Source organism: Mercurialis annua, linkage group LG2 (genome assembly GCF_937616625.2).
Source record: "Mercurialis annua linkage group LG2, ddMerAnnu1.2, whole genome shotgun sequence".
NCBI lineage: Eukaryota > Viridiplantae > Streptophyta > Magnoliopsida > Malpighiales > Euphorbiaceae > Mercurialis > Mercurialis annua.
In genome coordinates this window covers 12,716,097-12,740,776 of record NC_065571.1, presented here as the reverse complement: position 1 = coordinate 12,740,776, position 24,680 = coordinate 12,716,097, and the positions used below count along the sequence as shown (strand labels likewise).

Sequence of the window (24,680 nt, the reverse complement as noted above, 5' to 3'; positions counted from 1 at the left end):
AAAATTTCGAGAATTAGACGTTGCTTAAATTTTGAAGAACCAAATTTATATTTTCGAAATCGATAAATATATAATGAAGAAAGATATGCTTTCGCTAATTCAGTTTCTTGATTAATTAAATTGAAATGATCTTGGCTAATTAAGTTCAATAAAATTTCTATATTGTATTTATGTAATTCCAACAAGAGCCATATTTAGAAGAAAAAATCATGAGATTTTCAATAAACTAATTATTATAATTGGACTCTTTAAAGATATGAAGCAATTCATGAATCTAAGCTAACTTTGTGATTATACTAATATTTTTTAAAAAATTATACATTAAAAAAAAGAGAAAAATACAAATTTAAATACTTTAATAATTTTTTAATCTGGATTAGTAAATTTTATATTAGAATTGGCATTGCGGCTTGTAGGATTTAACACTTACGTAAGTGACTACGTAATGCATGTGTTAGTGTTAGCATGAAAATATAAAATATCATAAAATTAGCACATGATCTTCTGACCAAAATGAGATTAAAAAAAGAATCGGAGATTAGATAAAATTAAATTAAAGAATCTGTTAAATGAATGTTCATAATTCTAAATGGTAGGACAACCACTGTTTTTTGGTCGGATAACTCATGTTAGGCATTGGATTAGTTCCAAATTGACCTGTATAAATTTTTAAGGAATAATTTTTCTTTTTCATGTATCTTTCTTTTAGTTGTAAATAATTAAATATCGAGTAAGTATTACTTAAAATATATATAAAAAAATTAAAAAGCGTTTAAATTTCTATCAACTTGGTTATTGTTTAAAAATTTGACATGTAACAATACTGAATTTTATTTTTCATAATATCCAGAATGTTGTTACAGGCACAAATGAGAAGCTATATATATATATATATATATATAATAACATATAAAAAAACTTTAGAGATCATAGAAAAAACATTAAAAATCATGTAATTATATTCTTTTTAAATTAGTAGCGCAATCAGAAAATAAAAGGATGAAACAGGAAAAAAATGATGGGAAACTGAAGGAAAAAAAAACCCAGATTAAATGGTTAAAAAATAAAGTTGGAATGAATTAAAAAAACAATTTGGAATAATTAGAGAGATGTGGCTAGAAGCATAATTTTAAATATTTTGTTTTTAAATTTGAGTTTATAGTTCAAAATTACTAAAAACAAGTTATTGAAAAAAAAAATCCATTCTTTATGATTTACAAATGTTTTCGGCTAAGATACATTTTAACTAAAAATTTCAAAAAACACAGTTTTTAACAAATTTAACCAATCATTTATTCTTTTAATAAAATAATTAATTTTTTTAATTTATTTTAGTTGTGACCATTTTGTAATTTCCATCTTATTTTGATAAGTTTTTTTTAAATAAAAAAATGTTAAATTTGGTTAGAAGTGAAAATATCGTGACAAAAATTGTTATTTTTATTTTGAAAAAGAAAATGAGCAATTGGTTAAAAATGAAATGTGCTTGTTGAAAATTGGATAAAATTAGAATTTTAAAAGTTTTATTTAGAATTTATGCCAAAAAGATTTAGTACTTTTAATATATATTTGGTTTTTTTATTTTAAATCATCCCTTTTTTATGATTTTATGCTCTTATTAATTCGGGAAATAATAAAATATTGAATTTAGAACTTAAATTTTATATTTAAAATATATAACTTGCTATCCAATCAATTACGTTTGTTTAACGATATTTGTATTTGTAGATTATATTAAATGTAGTAAAACCAGAATTAAATAAGAAAAAATGAAACAGTTTGTCTTGTTAAACGTGAAATAATCTGTATAGCTTATCATTATAAGTTTTTAATAGTGATAACAGATCCTAATCACAATCATAACATTTATCAATCTTTGGAAACCCAAGGGAGCAAAAAGAATATTCTTTTGGTGCAGAATAATTGTGCCTTCCCACCCAAACATAATTTTAGTAAATAAAAGTAATTTATTTATAAAGAAATTATCAATTTTTATATAAAATAGGAATCAACCTATCAACCGCATATATTTTCTTATGTCAAGTAATGTATATTTTCTAATGCTTTGATTCAAGAAGACCCATCTAAGGAGGCTTTAAATTTATGTTGCTTTATCTGTTGGTTTATTTGAAAATATCGTAATAAGAAACTGTTTGAGAATGAGAACAAATCAGCTAATTCTCAGGTTGCAGCTGAGGCAGTGGATGCGTTTCTGGAATTTTCAGATTTGCCTTCTTATAAAGATTTACCAACATCACATACCAGTTTGTTGCCTGTTCAATCTGAATGGATCAAACCACCGGCTGGAGTTATTAAGATAAACTATGATGCTTCGACTTCTTCAGTTTATAAATGTGGTTTTAGGCCAAACACATATATAGGTCCCTGCACTATAATGTTTTTCCAAAATAAGTCCTTACATTAAAAAAGTGTAAATTTTTTCCCTACACTATCATGAACCTTTAATTTAGGTCCTTCTGTTAACATCCGTCAGAAAGTGAAATACACGTGATTTACTATGAGATTGGTCTTATATAATTGTTTGATGAATTGTTAAATAGACGCCACCTCATTAGTACTTAAAAATATCCAAAATAACTTTAAGGATTGTTTTCTACCTTTTTCCATTATTCAACCCTTTTCTGGCGTAATTTCATCTCCATCCTTCTTCTTTTTTGAAATCTCATCTCCTTCCTTCAAACACCATAAACCAGATAACTTTATTTCCTCCACCACGCTGCCAAACTTCCAATCATAATCTAAAGAACCCATTTCACAAATACACAAATTTAATTACCCAGCAAAAATCACACCAAATCTTAGCCATAAACATGTAATTACAATAAGCATATGAATTAGAAGATAAGCATATGAAACCAGAAAAAGTAGAAATTACAGAACAAATCAATTCCATTCGCAAAAGCAAAAGCAGCTGCATTCATACAATCATATATTCTCCCATCTAATAAATATGCACTCGCCTTTCCCAGATTGACTATTATTACTCATATAAATCATATAATCAATACCCACTTTCTAATTTCTTCTCTATTCACGGTCTATCGCTATTTTAACACTTCCCAAAAAAAAGATTAGAGGAGTAGTAGTGGCTATGGCTGAGTAATGAGGAGCAGCAGTGGTTAGACAGTGATAGATAAGGCGGAGAGAAGAGAAAATGGAGAGTGATCAGGTGGCACCAGAGTGCTCACACGCACACCACCTCCACCACCACCGCTAAAAATCCTCAAAGAAACAGGCGATGATGGCGGAAATGACAAAGTTACCAGAAAACCCTCACCAGATTTCTGTCCACCACTGCCATCGGCAACACTTATCTGAGCAAACTGATCCTCAATACCCACAACCTTATTCAGATCCTCCATGACATGATCTCTTATCGGAGCCAAATTAGCAAATGAAGGCGAGCTAGAAGTTGAACCAAACGACGACGTAATTTCCAACATCGGTCAAGAAAATTTTAATGAAGAAGAAGAAGATATCTCGTACAAAAGAAGAAAAGATATGGAATGAGTGATGTGTAACAAAACCGGGTCCACTTAATACATTTTTATTTAATAGTTATGTATTACTTGCCACATAAGCTATTATAAGTCATTATTTTGTTTTATTTTTAACGGAGTTTGCATTCCGTTAACTCGTCATGACTGAGGGACTTAAAATATATCTTTCTTATAATGTAAGGAAATTTTTTACACTTTTTTAGTGTAGGGACCTATTCTGGAAAAAAGTTATAATGCAGGGATCCAAATATGCGTTTGGCCGTGGTTTTATTGCAGCGGTTGCTAGAGACTCTTCCGGATTTATTATTGCTCGTTTTCATGCTTATTTGACATATTTGGGATCCGGGAATATTGGAGTTTTTGGCTTTACGAGAATCAATGAGGTGGGCTGTTTTTTGTTGTTGGAATAATGTTATTTTTTAGCGTGACGCTCTGCAGGTTTCACAGGCTGTTAATTTTTCCATTCTGGTGGATTATCATACTTGGTGTCTCTGTCATGATATTTGGCGTTTCCGTTCTTGGTTTACTCAGTGTATAGTTCAATATGTTAGTCGTCGATTTAATAATGTTGCTCATGATTTGGCCTATGCTGTTAAGGCTTCTTATTTTTGTAATGTATGAAAGTATTATGTTCTATCATATCAATATACTGCTACTTTTGAGAGAAAAAAAAAGTAATGTATAATTTAAATTATAAATTATAACATTGAAATTTAAGAGTTTATAATGGACGTAAATTAGTAGGTATATAAGTCTACTCAATTCTTTATGTCTATTTAAACAAATGTATAATTTAAATTAAAAATAAATTTATCAATAATGAACATTTATTAGCTGATACAATAAAAAATATATTAGGTTAAATAATATTATTCTACTCTTAAACACATGAGATTAGTTGAATTAATATATTATAAAACATATGAAAACAAACGGCTTAAATTGAAGTACAGTTGTGCAATAATAGAGATGTTTGTTACATATGAAAGCATCCATGAGTCGGAAAATATAAGATACTATGATTATTCTTTTTGGAAAAGAATATACAATTTAATTTGCGCCAACTAAAAAAACAGCATACTTTTTATTTTTTAATGGAATGAAAAAAAAAATCACGAACTTTACACGTTTTCTCATTTTAATCACGCAATTTAAATTTTTTTCATTTTCACAAATGAACTATCACTTGTTTTTCAAATTCATGCACGGTACTGAGATGACACTCATTTATTAGTGTAAAATGACCTCCATCTCAGCAAATTACACTAGTGAAGCCGTGACATCTCAGCACCGTGCATGAATTTGAAAAAATATATTAATTCGAACATGAAAATGAAAAAATTTAAATTGTGTGATTAAAATGAAAAAAAGTGTAAAATTAATAAATTTTTATGACATTAACTTTTTTTTTAATAAATTCTACGTCTTTCAATACTTTCAATTAATATTACATAAAATATTAAAAACAAACCTGATTACATAATATTGGAGTATCGATAATTATAACGAAATAAATTTATCTAACTCTATATTATTTTCAACTATAAAAAGTAATACTAATATTTATCACAAACTGAATGGATGTAAAACATTACCCAAGAATTATCCTATTAGTAAAGAATAGGAATAAGATTTATACTGGGATGATTTTCAGCAGCAATCTTTTTTTCTTTAATTATTATTAAAAATAATTAAAAACATTAGCGTTTGTTAAAAAAATTAATCTCACGAATTTAGTAGAATTCGGGTATGAATGTCAGCATTCATTTTAATAGAACTATAGTTCATTGGTAATCATTTCTCTTTATCTCCTTTTCATCGTAGTTATAAATTTTTATTTGTAACTATATTTTTTAAATTATTTTCATCATTAATGATGTTACTTTAATTTTATTATTTAATTACTTCATTCGGTCCATAATATTTATCACATTTGAAAAATATTTTTATTAATATTTGTCACTTTAAAATATTAAAGAACGTTTATTTTTATTTTTTTCAATTTTATCCCCTATTAATTTTTCGAAAGAATACTATAACACCAATAAAAATAATAATCATAATGTCAATAAATTTCAAGATAGGGTTAACTTAGTAAAATTATTTATTAAGTAAGACATAATAATTATATTCTTAATTTTTATGTCAAATTCAAATACTCTAAATACTATGGGTGGACAGAATAATTTACTGATGTGTCCACCGATAAAAAATTTATCTAAATAAAAAATAATGCTTTGATCTTCAATGACGAGGATACCAACTTTGTAGAAGTCTTAAAGGCGGCAGAGATTACATTATAGAGTTCACTAGGGCAATGGCATCAAGAGACGAGCCCAACATGTTGGAACCAATGATTCTGGCTCGGAGAGATAGACTGCAAAGCGAACCCCCGTCTTAATACAACAGTAGGAGCTTGTGTAGCGCGAAGTCATCTGGACAAAGTTATCTGCTTACTCCAAGCGCTTTTCATATGATAAAACTCCGACATTGATAGAAGCCTTCGCCTTACGAGAAATTATATTACTCGCTACAAGCTCGGAGCTGCCGAAGGCAATATTTAAGGGAGATTCCATAGGACTTATAGATGTTATAAATTTGCACTCACAAGTTTATCTAGACTACGAAGTGATAATCTAAGATTTGTAGGAATTTGTGTATTAATATGGTGTCTTGTTGTTTTAATTTTTTTATCATAACAGTAACCGGGTGGCACACTTGATAGCCAGAAAAGCCATTAGAGAAGCAATCCTCTAGCACATACGATGCTGCTAGATGTGAGATTACGTAGTCGATTCCTTATCAATGAATGCTATTATTTGACTCCCTCTTAGTTTAACGTGTTTAATTTTTTATGATTTATTTAGTTTAAATAAGCATTTTTTATCCTTTATGGATCCTTTTTTTTCTTATGGTTTTTTCTGCATCATCCAGACATCTCCGACGTCTATCCGGCATCTACGGCGTCTTTCCAGGCATTTTCAGCTTTTTCCTTAGCATCTCTGATACATTCTGGCGGATTGTAAAAAATTTATAAATTTATATGATTAGCTAAAAAGCTCTTATAAGGTTTGTTGTAATTTATAACTAGATATCGTGACAAAAATTGAAATTGTTGTACTCGATTATTTCATATCTTTTGACAAAAAAAATTGTTATATCTCCCAAAAAAAACATTTAAAGAACTATCGGTAGAATATTAAAAGTAAAAAACAAAAAACAAATTTAGCTCCTAAATGGTACAAAAGGAGCACACTCTAAGTCAAAAGCAAAACGACAAGACGCACATGGGCGGGGATTATATTAGCTGTCAATATCCGTACTTCTCACATGGCAAATATAAGTACATACAAAATTGAAATGGGTCCCATTAAAATAATTAATTTATGTTTTTAATTATGTAAAACGACATCAAAAATGTCGGTGAAATGTGCCTTAGCTTATCGCTCATATCCTTTTCTTTTCTTTTCTTTTCTCCATCACAAGGATAAAACGTCGTCATTTCCAATAGGGGAGACGAGTTTTTTGTCCTTATTTTCTCTAGAAAAGTTTGCAAATATATTGTACCTCTAAAATGCAGAATTGTTGTGTTTCTAATCTCTATGTTCTCATTTGATTTATCAGCCTTGCTTTTATAGTTTGGCCTAATGATGAAAATAATCGAAATTTTTAATTTTATTTATTGTAATTTAATTTAAATTTTTTAATTTTTATAATAATAGTTAAATTATATTTATTTTCAATTGCAATAATAGCTTAATAGCGTAATTGACAACAAATTTGGCCACCAATTTAGTTATTATTGCAACGGAAAATGCAATTTATCTATTTTTATAAAAATTTAAATGATTGGATTAAATTGCAGCTCGTAAAGGTTTAGATTTTTTTGCCGTTAGGCCTTATAATTTTACTTTTTTAGCTTTTCAAATTATACTAAATCGAATAGAAATAGTTATATTAGTAAAAATTCAAAAAAATAATATGGTGATCTGATATTTTACGCTAGCATGTGCCCTACTTGATCCGTAAATATACTTATAAGATAAAAAAAATAAATTCATAAATTGTTTCATTAACAAAATACAGTCTTTGATTAAGATTTCTTCATCAATCGCAAACTAATTTTTGATATCGGACTACATCCACGACATATGATTCGATCACCATTTGAAAACTTTTTATAAAGAAAATTTATAAGAAAGACAGACTTTTTATAAAGAAAAAACTGGTATAAACAAAACAGATAAAATAAAATATTCAAAAGAAAATTAGCGCTAAACAATTTCATCTTTTGTTGTTGAAAAGTTGTTATCCATCTTCAACTTTTGATTCACGCTAAATTGGATTTGATATATTTCGTCAATAAAGTTTAACCAATCAAACAAAAAATTGAAATAAAGCTATATTAAAAAAAATAACTACCATTAACAGTAAAAATAAACTATAAACAATAGTCAAAGAGAAAATGAAAGTCATGGCTGGCCTAATACATACTCTCTTTATAAGAACTAGTCCCTCAGATTTCTCACGGAGGAGATCGAGACATAGCCCCAGATATGAAAATAGGTGGTTGGATAGGGTCAGCGTTATGGAAAAAAATGTAGATCGATTGCCCTAAATAGACAACTTCATAAAAAGTCTCTAAAAATATATATGTTCTTTGATTTACCCCCCGTTTGTTTGTCAAATTAACCGGTGGTTGGTAATCTATACGAACTCATAGCCTACTTTATGGTAGAACGTGGTAATTCTTCAATAGAAGATGAGTAATTACTATAGCAACTTGTCAGCTTCTTATCTGACGCTTCGGTACATGCATCTTGGAAGCGAATCTGTAAGTAAATTAGTTATTTAAGAATGCGTATCAGATCAAGCCTTTGAAGCAGTTTATTCGTTAATGTAGTATGATTAATTTTATTTTCGCTCTGAGTTCACAGCTAAAATTTTAGAATTGGGAGGGAGAGAAAGAGAGAGAGAGTATTATTTCAATTACAAACACATTATCTTATTCTTATACTCTTTTTTTTTTTGAAATCTCACTCCAACATGTTTTATCTCTTCATCTAACTCAAATATATTTTTCACTTCTCTATTCAACTAGAAAACCATGACTACTAATTAATAAAAAATAGCACAAACAATCAAAGATTGATCTTTCTTTGAAAAAAACTATTTTTTTTTGGATTTGTATAAAATTTTAAATCAACTGGAACTTCATATTTTTCGTGTGTGAGCGGAGCGGGGTTCAGGGACCGCTCCCCCAACCTTATGGATGACTTTAGATCTGAAAAGGTTTGAATAATAATGGAGTCGCCATCTATCTCAGGTAGGAAATGTCTTTTATACCGACTGGGTAGATCTCTCACGCTTATGGGTGAGACCACCTTACATCGAACCTAAAGACCGGGTTCATGGACAGTATCAAACTCTCGTATTTGCCTTATCGAACGCTTCAAATATTTGCTTGACATATCCGGTTATGTCATCAAAACAATCATGCAATTCACTAAATATAATACTGGAAATATAAACATGTTTGAAAGCGGTAAACAAGTAAGACGCGCATATGACTCGATCTGGATTGGCATGTGAGACATGTAGCATGTACCTAAACAGTCATCTAATCCTGGTGGTTTTTATCATATAATAGACAGTGGTAAGTATTTTCTATTTAGCATGCAGTAAGCCTAAAACTGGACGTCTAAGTGAGGTTGATGTTATTAAGTCATCTTCAATGCATATACAACCACTAATTAAATTTTCATGGTAGTTCTATGATTTCTAATTGATTTGCTGAATTTACTAAGTTAACGTGATTAGGTTCATTAGTCTGTTAATATTGGATATGGACATGCTTTAAAAAGAACATTATAAGCATACACACGCACATTTGATATACATACAAGGTTAGCGATGCTTTTAAACCTTGTAGACTCGGAGTGTCTGACACTCGTCTGTCGTTTGGCAGTCTGTGTGATTGGAATCTGAACTCGAGAAAAATATAAAAGTTCTTTGTCTCGTCGATATGGTTCCACTAGTTCAAACCGGGGTTGATTCCAAGTTCAAACAAACCCGAAATAGCTTCTGGAAATTGTTGTCCTTGGCGGGCTTGGGCTTCAGGGCTCATTGACATGGCAGATTATAAATTTGTGCTTCTAGGCCCAAAATAAATTGGAATTAACCCATTACAGATTACAAACAGGTCCTCCAACTAATTACAAAATTGTAGGCTCAAACGGGACCCAGTTCCGAATTCAAATGAACTTGGAAACACAAAAATATGATCTAGATTGCGTCCAGAAGAGTCTAAATATGAAGAGCAGTGGCGCCAAAAGCAGTGGAGGTGGTGCTACTATAAAGTGTCGATGCCGCCACTTCTCTTCGGGTTGAAGGATTTCGTCGTTTGGCTCGCTTTCATGCAAAAACACTAAAACACATGTTTTTAAGCTGATCTTATGGAAATCATGGAAAAACAACTACGAACATAAAAGGCATGAAAATCATGGCAGTTTGAGCTACAAGCATGCTTTCATTCTAAACAATTTTAACATGTGATGGTTAAAGTGTATACAAACATCCTATGAGTATGTTTCTAAACCAATATCATGAACAATCATAACAATAGATTAAAATCATGGCAAACATGTTATAAAGCTTAAAAGCATGGAAAATATGTCAAGAACGAAGACCATGTCAATCATGGCAAATCGAACACAACATACAAACTAAACACCGGAATGAATCAGACTTCCCTCGATATAACCTTTTTTGGGTGAATAGTTTTTTGACGTGACAGGCTTCTACTCTTGTTCTAGATGTCTGTATTTTTAAGTAGGTAAAGAAAGAAGATTTCAATCGATAGGGTTGCAGTAGTTAAGTCCTACTTATATGGTGTCTTTGTCAAACGGTTTTTATTATACCGCCTATACTCTGATATTTTGATATGATCGTATAGATGTATCATTCTGAACTGTGCTTATTATACCCGTTTGGGTTTGTAATTTGTAGCCATGTTTTGAGTGGTTTATATCGTATTTATATGCAATAGATAGCATATGTTTTATGATCGCATGATTGTTTAATAAGAAAAAGGTTTTTAGTGGTTTTAGGCTTGCTACGGGTTTTAGAGCTACCACTCTCATTCCCTAGCCCCGCTTGCGACCTAAGATTTTAGGTCGTGACACGAAGATCAAGATGCTTGATAGATGCCTCGTGATCGATTGACTTCTAAACTGCTGGTCTGATTGCATTGACCGATATTGTGCCCCATAGATTGAAGGGGTGTACAGTGTTGAAGAGGAGGTCGTCCCTTGTCATCTGGCTTTGACAAGTTCTCCTTTGATGGTATGTGGGAGTATTGATTATGGAATGCATTTTCTAGTCAACATGGTGATCTTAACTATAGATGGTACCTCTTTGGTTGTTTTTAATATATCGGTTGAACTACTGGTGGCATCCTTTTGGTTAATTTTTTCATACCGAATGAGTTGACTGATCTTGAGATTTTGCAAGATGAAAACTTTATGGGGGAAAGTTGCTTAGTTGTCCATTAACATGTCTGACTATCTATGTTGCAGACGTTGGAGTCGTAGGAGACTTGGCTGGATCGTTTGTTGATCCATCTAGCCATTTATATTATCTTGCTTGGCCCAATGAGCCCCTATTGTTTTCCATTCCAACAGTGCGCATTCAACAATTACATAGCGCGACTGAAAAGTGCATAAGAACATTTTGAATTACAAAATTTATTGATAAAATTTCTCGTCTCATGGATTATCCTTTTAAAATTTACGATCTTTTGCCCATTTTTTTAGATACATGTGCTGGTCAATAATCGAAACATGCATGCATGATAAAAGATCTATATTACTGGCTCATTTAATATATGGTAAAATTGAGATACTTTACGTTTCTAGCGATTAAACCCCTGTTGTCAATTAGTCCTTTCAGATTTTCATAATTGACTATTTTAATAGTGAATGCTTTAAACGACATTGTCGATAATCCTGAGGAGTTCTTTAGTGCACTCGCCCTCTCACTACTTACATCATCCCACTCCGAGATAGAAATCTGTTGGGCGACGACAGCGGTTGCTGGGGAGCTCTCTCTCCTGCTCTTATCTGGGTGTGACAGTCCGTTTTATCATATGCCTCGACTCCTGTAAAGCTTTTTGTGGCCAAATACTTTTAGCCAGTAGGTCGAAACCCACTATCAGTCCGTTGTCCTTTTTGAGAAAATTTGGATTACTCACATTCTTCAAGTGTAATACTTATTGAGACATAATTATCTCTGGAAGTGATTCACTTCCTTATACCGGCTATTGAATGAGCTGGCTACATAGCTCAATCTTATCATATATGCACGTATGATGATTGCAAATAACATTTCCATTAGGCAAGAGATCATATAAATGAGCAGAATTAGATTTATCATTGACTCTGGGACTTGAACATATCAAATAAATAAATTGTTCATAAATGTTCAAATGCAGAAAATAAATAAAACTGGAAAATAGGATAATTTGTTCAAGCGAACATATATCTGAATGCCCCAAAACATGGGCAAGGTCGTAACTTTTATCGCTTTAAGGCTCTGAAATGATCTCATTGCCAATTAGGTCTTGAATCTTATGTCGCATAGTTATAATGGTATGTATGATATCCTCTGATTTGGTGTAGCTTATAGTATGCATCGGCGACGTAGTTCGGCTTACTTGGATTAGGTACCATTTTTGTGGTTACTGGATCTATCAGTCCGGACATCCTTAATCCTTCAAATATGTCGGATAATGGTTTTTCGATCATAGAGAATTTTCTGCAGGTCTTTTGTGCAGCTGCCATTAGCTTTCGGCACACTTGAACTTTTCTAGATCTTCTTTCGAACAGTATATTACGCATTTATGGGAGGCTCTGGTGTAACGGGCTATTTGTTCATAGTTCCAAACATATCCATGACTTCATTGTTTATTTCACACTTGAAGGCTTCCATCTCAACCCTCAATTCAGTAATCATGTCAGCTTTGATGACTATTAATTCTTCCCTCGTAATGGCGTCTCTGCCGGTGGTTTCCGTAAGGACTTCGACGCTTCCTTTTTCTATCAAATTCCGAATATCATGCTTCAAGCTTGTGCACTATTAAGTAGAGTGCCCGAATTTCTTGTGATACTCGTAGAATTCCTCTATTGACAATGGTTTTATATGACCCTCCTCCATTAGCTTTCTAAGAACTTGGGTGATTGACTTTTCCAATTTGGAAAAAGGTGTGTATCCCTTTTCTTCAGAATCTGCGCCGTTGGTCTTTGAGAATGATACGAATGAAAATTATCAAGCCCAATGCTGTAAAAATAACATGTTTTTGATTTTTTAGAAATATATTCTGTCGAAATAAACTCATTGTAAATTATCGGTTTACCTATAATAAACATGCAATAGTTTATAATGTTAAAGTAAACCTAGGGTAAATCCTTGGTAAACGTTTTGTTTTTAAATTCATGATAAATATTTTGTACTATAATGGTTTATTCCCTCGAAGTAAACCCATGGTAAGCCTATAATCATTTATTACTTGGAAATTAACCAATGGTAAATCTGTGGTAAATTTTTTTAACAAATCCATGACAAATGTTTTATAACTTTATTTCGCATTAAAATAAATTGTATAATAGTTTTATCTGTCGAAGTAAAATCATGGTAATCTTGTAATAGTTTATCATGTCGAAGTAAACTTATGGTAAACTAATAATAACCTGTAGTGGGTTATTAAATCGAAGTAAACCTATGGTAAACTTGTCGTAAATATTTTTTAAAAGCCATTGAAAATATTTATGATTGTTTAGTACTACAATAATTTTATTATGGTTTACTCCGTCGAAATAATCTCATGGTTAACACGTGTTAAACCTATAATATGTTTATGATAAACATGTGTTAAACATTTTTTTGAATTCATGGTAAATATTATGTAAATGTAATTTACACTACAAATTGAAGTACACCTATAGTAACACATGCTAAACCTATTGTAAACCTACAATAGTTTATTATGTCGAAGTAAACTTATTGTCTATGTTAAACGTTTTTCTTTTAATTTATGATAAATATTTTGTAATCGTATTTTCCACTATAATAAATTTTTTAGAATAATTTATTTCACCGAAGTAATCTGCGATAAATACATGGAAACCTTAAGGTAAAGCTCTAGTAATTATAAATTTATGATAAACCTGTGATAAACTTATCAATAAAATTTAATTAAAAAGTAACCATTTATATACATAAATTATAAGAAAATAAATTGCTCTCAGGAAAAACATTTCTCTTGCAAGTTTCATTTTTTCACTGTCCACAATATGATAAGATAAGCTATCTAAAGACTTGAATTTTCATTAATCTATATCATTCACACGATCACCATGGAAACAACACTAATCTCTTTTCCATCTTCAAATCTTCTCAAACCTTATCTCAATTCGGCTCTTTCAAAACCCAATTCTCCATTTCAAAACCCTTAAAATAATTATTTCAAATCCAAAACTTATTTTATACAAACCAATTTTAATTAGTTTTGTCATTCCAAGAACCAGAAAAGAAGAAACACTAGAATCGGTGAAAACCCAGTTAAAAAATTGATATCTCAAGCAGCCATCTAATACACATGTTTTACAGTGAAGCAATTTCAAGAATTGAGAAGGACATTACCGAAAACAACTAAAATTCTCGTCGTTAAAAACACTCTTACTTATAAAATCAACGCGGAAACGGTAGAGATTTTTGATATAGTCAATATATTTGCTGCCAGTATAGTAACGATTATCGGGCATCCTCTAACAATATATATTCCCAATCTGAAGAGTCATCATCGAAACCAGTTTGAACTTGATCCCCAGACTTGTCGATAATAGGAGATTTAGTCGATAAACCGAGTACGGTGGAGGAACCGACATCAGCGGTAGAGATGGTGGTAGTGGTAGTGGTGCAAACTGTGATTGTTGTTTTTCAATATTTAATAAACCGTAATTTTCAATATTGGTTTATTGAATTCATCTTGTGTCGATTTTGAAAGTTGCCATGGATGCTCCGGTATAAGATCGCGAGACAAATCAATGTTTTGGGAAAACTGTATTTTTTAAAACAAAAATATAATTTTGCAATAAATTTTAGTCACTCCGCCAATTTCAATTAATTTTGTCCAATGAATATTTTTAAAAGTATTTAAGTTTTTTATAGGAATTTGTGGAAAATTTAGGTATTTAATTCAAAAATAAAAATATTTGTATTTTTTTACCTCAACACAAAAAAATTACACAAAATACCTCATGTTTTCCCAGATTTTTGTTTTTACTCTGCGTATTAAAATATTTATGATTTTACTCTGTTATTATCTGGTTATCATAAGTCCTTCTATAATTTATTTTTTTAGGTTATCATACAATTATTATACTTTATTATCATCTAGTTATCATACTACAATGTTATGATAACGACATAATAATATAGTGATACTGAAATGATAATCAAATACTCCCTCCGTCTCAAATTGATAGGAACTATTTCAAATTTCTTTGTCCCAAAATTATAGGCACTTGATATTTACTTAAGTAATTGTCAAGTATACCCTCATTAATTATAGGGAATATCTTGGAAACACAACAAAAATTACAAAAAAAACAAAAATTATCATTATATTAAATGAGGGTAAGTATGGTATTTTTTCATATATTAACTCATTTTATCTAGGGATCATAAATTTCTTAATAACCGTGTTTGTCCTAAACTGCCTATCAATTTGAGACGGAGGGAGTATTACTATTTTATCATAACATTATCATAGATATTATCTACCATTATATCTAATTACCATAAATATTATCACCTCGATATCATATGATAATGTTATGATAACGACAATAATAATGTTATGATAACGGTATGATAATCAAACATTATTTTCTACAGGTAATCTTTTTTTTACAGTGTTATGATAACTACATGATAATACAGTAATACTGATATGACAATCAGACGCAGTTTAAAAAAAAACTATTTTTCTCTACAATGTTACGATAATGATATGATAATGCAGTGATACTCATATGATAATCAAATGCTGTTTTTTTTTGCAGAACATAGTTTTTTGTGCAGAAAATCATTTTTTTTATCATAAAATTATTTTTTATACAGATTTTTAGATTTAAAGTTGAAAAATTCAATATTTAGATCTGAAAGTCAAAATAAATCGTATTTAACACCACAAATTAAAAAAATCGTTAAAATCAAATATGAAAGGACGACAGAATGATGTCGGAGCGACAACAGAACGATGAATGAACGACGAAGTAGAAAAGAACAAAAATGGAGAAGAAAAGGAAAAAAAAAAGAATAACGAAAAAAAAGAAACAGAGGAGAAGAAGAAGCAGAAGAGAAGAAAAAAAGAAAAAGAAATGACAAGTGTCATTTAAAGTAAAAAAATATGATTAGAGTAAAATAATAATAAAAAATAGCTATAATTATAATATAAATATGTTTTAGAGTAGAAAATAATTATGTTCAAAAGGTGAGTTATTTTTTATTTTTGTAAAGATAATATATTTTTTTATTTTTATTTTTAAAATAAAGAGTTTTTTAGACAAATACCCCAAAACACCTAAATAATCTCAAGAGCACCTATTGACTAAAATTAATTGAATTTTACGGTTTGACTAATATAACTTTGCAAAAATAAACTTTCAATCAATCGAGACCATAGCTAATCAAAATTTGTTGTGCTCTCACTCTGAATCAAACAGTGGAGATTGTTTAGACGACGGCGGCGACGATACTGCTGGTGTTGGATTAGTGTCTTCTTTTTAAATCAGCCGCAAACGGCGGAGGAAGAAGAAGAATACAGTGAGCAGTATAGTGGACGGTCAAGATGAGGATGATGATGGTGAGCTTGAACGGGGTATGTCTGCTTACTTGGAGTCGGTTGGCGCTTACGACGGAACTGCTGGTGGTTCAGTTGGAGAGGACGGCACATCTGATGATATTCTTAAATTTTTACATGATTGATGTCGCCGGTGAGATTCAAATCAACGAATGTACGTATTTCATTCTATCCACTTTTTTGCAAAGACGACGACTCGGTCTCGGGGATGATGATAAAGACAGCGACTTGGTGTTGCTGGTGCTGCTAATTTTATTGAAGCTGAATGTCTTTTGAACCATTTCATAAATTAATTCCATGGAAATTAAGTTTTTGAAAGTGGATCTGTTACTGCTAAAACCTTGTTTGAATGTGCTACAAGATGGCGTTCTTACTTCTTTATCTTTTTTTACAAATTTCTTTATCTTAATTTGGCTTTCTTAATGTTTAATCTTTAGATTGAACTGAGTGTAAGATTTTTGATGGTTTGTTAATTAATTAGCTTCATACCATGATTTGTATGTGACAACAATAATAGAATTATGTATGTACAAATATGTGAGCACAATTAATGTAACATTTTTGGGTGATTATTGTAACATTTTCTCACTTTCAGTTACTAATAGATAAGTCTATCATCCGTTTGCTAACTGTCTACTATCGATTTACTTAAAAAGATCAATTAACTATTGTTTATTTTTAAATTATAAAATTTTAAAGTAAAATATTACTTAGTAGACTATCGGTTTACTTAAAAATTCCAATTTACTATTGTTTATTTTTAAATTATAAATTGTTAAAGTAAATTATTACTTAATTTTCTATCGGTCTACTACCAGTATTATAAACATTTACCAAATTAGTTTCTTTCTTTACTTTTAAATTACTAAAAAAACAATTTACTATCGGTTAACTTAAAATATAAATTTACTAAAGATTTACTATCGGTTTGCTAAAAGATAAATTAATTTATTTTTTTAGTAAACTAAATAAAAATTACTATTTTTTTATTTTTAAATTATAAACTATTAAAATAAAATATTACTTAGTTTACTATAAGTTCACTAAGAGTTTACTAACAGTCAGCTATCGAAGTCTAGTTTATTAAAAAAAAAATTATTTTAAAATATATGTTTAAAAAACTAAATTTTTTTTCTCTATAAACAAATACAATACATAAATTTTTACTTAAAAATGCCATTACAACTAGTTGTTGCCTCCACAATCCTCCTCCTCCTCTGAGCTTTCCTTCCTCCGCTACAAAAAACACTACTCAACAACTTACTTTATAAATTTTAACTAATTTCATAATCTAGCTAGTTCACTAACAGTTTACTAAATGTTTGTTAATTATAAGTTCACTAACGGTTTACTAACAATCTATTATCGATTTACTTAAATCAAATTACTATTTTTTATTTTACTAAAATTAAAATGAATTATTACTTAATTTACTAAATTTATAGGTGTTATATTAGTAAACAATTGGATAACCAACAATAAAAATATTACAAATACACAAGTGAAAAAAAAAATACATACAAAATTAAAAGCATCATCAAAAAATAATTATAAATTTACCAACGGTTAACTCAAGGTTTACTAATAATATTATTAAAATTAAATTTATTGGTATACTATTAGTAAACTATTGGAAACCAACAGCAAAATTATTACATCATATACTAGACAATTAAAGTATTAAAACTTTTTCTTCATTTTTTCTTTTCTCGCTTCCACATTCGTCTTCTTAACTTCAACCTCTTCGTCACTCTCAATATTTTCAGTCATCTTCATGTTCGCATATTGATACAAAAGAAAATGCAATACGCTCCCATTGTTGATCAACGAAAATATATAAAATTAGTAACCTTTTAGTGAAATGTTAAAAATTATTTAATAAAATACATATAATAAAAATAAAGAGATGTTTCTCCATGACTGCAATTGAAATTATTCAAAAAATTAAGTTGCACCTGTAAGTAAGATTTTGAAGAAAAACAAGCACAAAGTAGAATTAAAATGACAGACATATGAGAAAAAAATATAGAATCTGATAAACATAAAAACACCATTAGAAAATCTATAGCAAACCGTTAAATCTGGTAAACAGAAAAAACACCATTAGAAAACGTATAGCAAACTATTAATTTCATACAAAAAATATAAAATACAAACAAAATAATAGACAATCATCTTCATGTTTACTAATGGATTTATCAATTGTATAAAAAGTAGTCAAAATATACCAAATAAATTGTATAGATAAAAAACAAAAAACACCACCAACTTCTTAAACAAATAAAAATAAATTTACTATTATATACCATTCTCAATTATGATAAAAGTGATAATATTTCTGATGTGATATAACAATTTCAACAAAATCAGATTATGCTATAAAAAGTACTCCAATTCTCATATGCACACATCTAAATGAGAAAAATGTCTCCAGACCTCACAGTATTAATAAAATTCAGCCTTCAACTCATTCAAGTAAACAGCTTTAATTTCTCTCATAGTTGCATCGCCGACAACTGTGGTCCAATGAAGAACTGTGCATACCTGAAATGATAACCAAATTCACATAGCTAATAGCTTAATAGCTTCATGATAAATAATAACACAGAATATTAGCATTTAGAAAACAGAATATAAATGATTATAAATAATACACTGAATATTAGCATTTGCAATCCTCTCTCAGGCATTTCGTCGAACATCTCGACTGCATCTCCGAAATTGCATACCTTTTTCATCACCGTCGTCTAATTCCTCAACGGAACTGACGATGTTCATGCCCCATGCTCCTACATATGGAAACCGCCGATTTCTTGTCCTCGTTCTCCATTTGTTATGGCTGTAGTTTGTGTGGGTTATTGGGGTCTATTTCCTTCAATTCTCAAAGGCAAATTAAATTAAAAAGACGTGAAGTACAAACTGTTGATTAGGAAAATAGATTTGTATTTGAGTTGAGTGGGATTGAAGATTTGTTTGGGATTATTATGGATAACTGAGGGAGAAAAATCTGACAGATTGCATCCATAATGATGGAAGTGAAGAGATAGATATGAAGAGAAGAAAAAGTTAGAAATATGGAATAAATTCACTTTGAATAGTGTTTTTGCAATAAAAAAAGTGTGGTCGTACGCGTGAAAATATGTTGTACTTTTGTGGTGTTGTATCTAATTTCCTCTAAAATAAATGTGCATTTTGGATTAAGTGGCCCTTACGGGTCGAAATTGAACTCTGGTCATATGGGCTTTAAGGACTCTGGTCATATGGGCTTTAAGGACTCCTTTGGTTTAAAATCAAATTTGAACATTTTGGTTTAAAACTGAAAATTAAAGTATGATTGAAATGAAACCAAGAATCACTCTAAAGGAACTTACTAAAATTGGATAAACTGACTTCATCCAAAATTGAAACATTTGATAGACTAGCTTTACCTTTTCAGAAAACAAAAACATAAAAATATCCAATTCTATCTCTTTTCTGAAAAATATATATGAGTTTAATTTATATTTAATAAAATTACTGTAAAATTAGAAATTTAAACTTTATTTTCGTTCCATGAGAACAGAAAATGGAAATTAAACATTTTTTGGTAAACTGAATTTACATTTAAAAACAAAATTGACAAAGATTAAGTTTTATTTCTCTTTATGAGAATAGGTCTAGATTTCATTTTTATATATGAAAAAATTATAAAATTAGAAATTTAAATTTTATTCTCATGTCCAGAGAACAGAAAATTAAAGCTGAAATTTACTTTTTGATAGAATAGCTTAATTTTTTAAAGCCAAGAAAGATTAAATTCTATTTCATTTTATGAAAATAGTTTTGGGTTTAATTTTTATTTTATGAAATATTATAAAATGTGAATTTGAGTATTGAGTTTAATTTTAATGCTAGATTGAGAATTTAAAAATTGAAATTTAAACTTTAAAGACTTTGTATAGTAATCAATTTGATAAAATCTCGTCAAAAATATTCAAATCTTGTTAGAACGAGTCAAATATGCTAAAAGCCAATTCTAGTAAAATTTGTTTGGAATTGGGTTTCTAATCTTTGATTGTACACTTAAACTTGACAAAATTACAAAATAATTCCAAAAGCGGAAAATCTTTTCAATAATATCAAATTCTTAAATGAATTCTTTTTAAAAAGTACTTTTTTTATTTTACACAATTTACATTTTTAATAAAAAAGTGCCACATGTCCCTATCATAATCAGTACATCAGACGCGTCAGTTCAACTGATAAAGACAAATGATAAAACTTTTTTTTGTCTTAAACGGAAAAGAGAAACTGTAATTATCGTTCTTTCAATGGGTCAAATCAAAGTAATTTTTCCTTTTCTTTTTATAGACCCAATATTTCATATCTTCTTCTTTTATTATAAAAGTAATAATTAATGATATAAATTATATATTCAATCAATATAAATAGATTAATAATTTAAAATCAAAATTTTATTATATGGTGAGATATTGATAGCATGTTTACAGACTCAATAGCCTAGCTTTTATCTCATTTTGCTGCAATTAGATAAGTAGACCTAATCGAATCCAGGGTCTCTGAAGAGATGAAAATGATTTCATAACTAGCCCATCGACATCTTTCTAACTTCTACGTGGCGGCTCCAAATTTAAAGCAACAACAAAAGATACACAATTATATATAAATGGCATAATGCTTAGTCGCATCTCCCGCCATATATAGCTATTTTCTCAAATAGGAACTTGGGGAAAATGGCTGCCTTGGTGCACAGGGACGGACAAGGACTTCAATTTAGGAGGGTTAAATTTTTTATTTTTGGCTATTTAGAAAAATTAAACGACGGTAAATATGATGTAAATGTGGTAATTTGGACTTATAGGGGCGGTTATACAAGAAAATACTTTTATATCTGTTTTTTGTCGACGAAAAGGGTCGGCCGACCTTCCCCCCAGTTCCTCCCCTGTTGGCGCATATGCACGTCCGGAGTACCGCGCTCACTGCCAAATTGCATAAATTAATAGTGCATTAAATGAATGTAAAACAACTTTTCTTTATGGAGATTTTGAAAAAATCTATATGGAACAACTTGAGTGTTTTTCTGCTCGAGGACGTGAAATCATTTTTACGGTCTGAAACAAGCACAATGACATAAAAAATTGAAAATATCATGCTAGCCAATGGTTTCAAAATAAATGAGTGTGATAAATGTGTATATCTAAAAAATATGAAAAATGGATACTGTCAATTTATGTCTTTATGTTGATGACATGTTCATTGTCGATAGTAATAAAAAATGATCAAATCTATTAATGATGTGTTAAGATCAAGATTTCACAAAAATATCTGAAAGACTCATATTAAGCTAGTCAAATTATATTAACAAGATTCTTAAGAAATCTAACAAAGATGATTCTAGCACTGTTAGTACATTGTTTGATATAAATTTACATCTAACCAGATTATAAGTTACGATATCTCTCAGGTGGAGGATTAAAAAATAATTGGTGATTTGATGTATTTAGTAAATTGTACTACACCAAAAGTCGCCTATACATTTAATAAACTGAATAAATACACGAATAATCCAAGAATTGATAATTGAAAAGGAATTACCATAATACTAAGGTACTTATAATATATTAGTGGATTTGGGTTATATTTTTTATCAGATATTTAGTTGTGCTATAAAAATATAATGATACAAATAGGATATCTGATGTAAAGACTCTGATTCAACTAGTAGATACATGTTCATAGTAGAAGAACCATCATTTCCATATCCTCAAAACAAACCATAATTGTCCAATCCGTTATGGAATCTGAGTTTATTTCGTTAGATAAGTTTGGAGAGAAAGTTGAATATGTTAGCTCTTAGAAGATATCGTAAATGGCCAAAGTTTATGTCAACTATATGTATACATTGCTAGCCAATCGACTATAAGTAGGGCTTATAACTGTATATATAATGATAAATCTCAACATATAAGATGTAAACATAATTTTATCAGACTCTCAACTGAAATAATCATTGTCTACTATGTTGTGAAGTCAAAGAATAATATTAGGATCCACTAACCAAAGAGTTAAATAGAGTGTTAGTTGTTAAATAATTGAGAGGAATGATATTTTTTTTTTTTTTTTTTACCAAAGATAGAATTCATTGATGAAGAGTAAATTACATTGGAAAGTCATATAACAAAGTTAATATATGATCTTTCAATTTTGATCTAAAATACTAACAAACAACCCAAGATACAAGCAAAAAATAAATCGAAATTAAACAAATCTAAACATCGATTCCGCATAAAAGGACCGAACAAGAACTTAAGAGTGAAGTTCCGTTGGAGCGGGTCTTCGATTTGTCCTTCCGATTTGACCGGCAAACCGCTTGATCCGTTGAAGCTAAGTATTTCCGATCCTCATCTTCAATGAAGTTCTAAAAAGTTAGAACAATACCCATCCAAAAATTTTAGATCTATAAAAAATTGACTATGAAGCTTGAACAATCACTTGAGATTCTTGATAGATCTAAAAACACACACCATAAAAACATAAAAACATAAACTTTCAAGCAAAAAAACACTAAAATCCATACCGAAAAAGCTATTAAACGGGTAAATTTATTGAAATAAGGCTTAAGTTTATAAAAGATTAAACTTTTATGGGCGGAGAGGAGGCGATTTCCGATTGAGATCGGAAAATCACCTCCTCCCACCCTTTAAGAGATGAAGTAGAGAGGAAGTTGTTTAGAGAGAAGGGAGAGAAAATTTTTTTTAGAGAGGGAGGAATGATATTAAAGCCTATAGAAAATTAGGTCAATACAATCGAAATCCAACCTAGTTGAATGAAGATCCCAAAATTTAAGTTCAAATGAATAATAAAAATTGTAAAGACCTAACATGATCATTATGGGAGTTACCTCAACCTATTTTCATGATAAAATACAATGAAACGTGTAGGTAAAGGTTAATCTATTAGCTTTTAATGATTTTTAATATTAAACACTTTAAAATTCAAGTAGAGTGGAATAGTGTGAGTTACCCAAACATATATTTAAATAAAAAATAAACTATATGAGAAAAAAGTGAGGTCTCTTCATAGAAGAATTGTGAGGGCTCGATTAGGGCTCAATTTTTAAAAACTCTTGTTAAACTAGGTAAATGATTTAAGGCTAAAATAAACATAACCATGCGAATTGAAAATGTTAGATATAATATTGTAGGATATATTGTCGTTTACACAGATAATTAAAGTGTCACGACCCAATTTCATGAATCGTGACCGGCGCTAGGATATGGGTATGGTTGTACCAAAACCCGTAGCAAGCCTCGCGGAAATCAAATAAACATTTAAACCTGCAGAAAACTGCTCGGGGACAACCGAGACTCCAACCTAAGTCTAGCAATTTATAATACAGTTCTAATATAAATAACTTAAGTATTTGAAATATTCCACAACATGTCTTAAATATAATAATAATAAAATATTACAGTGTAAACATGCTAATAATAATAATCGGTTTAATCGACAATTCCAAATGCAAAGACAAATGTAATATATAAATTAGTTCTACTGCGGTCTAAGAGTTCGAAAACAGAAACTAGTTTAATAACATAAAAACCTCCCAGGAATCAAAAGAATCGGAGTGGACCAGCTTTCAAATCATAAACCTGGAAAATTTGGGAAAACAACGGGGTCAGATATACTGAGATAAGATCACAATACTATTTACATTTATTAAGTTTAAAACCCTTAAATCAAAACAGTTTATACTAATATAGTATGATTATGAAAAAACAGTATTTAAATGATCCCAGCGTAAGTATGACATAGCATACTGATAAATCCAGAGTGGACGGGAACAAATCCTCGTCATAAATATATACCAGCGTACGCAAGACTTTAGTCTGCCGTTTCCCAGAGTACTCACCGGTGCACACAGTCTCGATACAAGCCTATCGAGTAGCTCGTTTCAATCCAGTTCCATAATCCGAAAAAACAGTTCACAAACATTTATATTATTATATACGATGCGGTACTTAATAAAGCGGTAAATAGCACTACAAACTCACTGCTTGCTTATCCACGTGATCTTGGCAAACAGCTAACCCTGGTTCGACTCCGGAGCGCGAGTAGTCGAAGAGTCTAAAAATAAATCATACGTTAAAATCGCTCCAATCCCTAACTTTAAGAATACTAGACACCACGTAGGACTAGCACAAATAATAATCCAGATAGAAACACAGAGAAACACA

The 24,680-nt window shown here is 29.9% G+C and overlaps 1 long non-coding RNA gene across 1 annotated transcript; it reads right to left on the bottom strand.

Annotated features, from left to right (window-relative positions):
- Positions 1-18,156: 18,156 nt before the first annotated feature.
- LOC126670265 (uncharacterized) lies at positions 18,157-19,579 on the bottom strand. The gene is made up of 2 exons (XR_007638698.2): positions 19,098-19,579; positions 18,157-18,987 (listed from the first exon to the last, which is right to left on the bottom strand). It is a non-coding gene; the product is annotated as an uncharacterized LOC126670265 (long non-coding RNA).
- Positions 19,580-24,680: the final 5,101 nt, after the last annotated feature.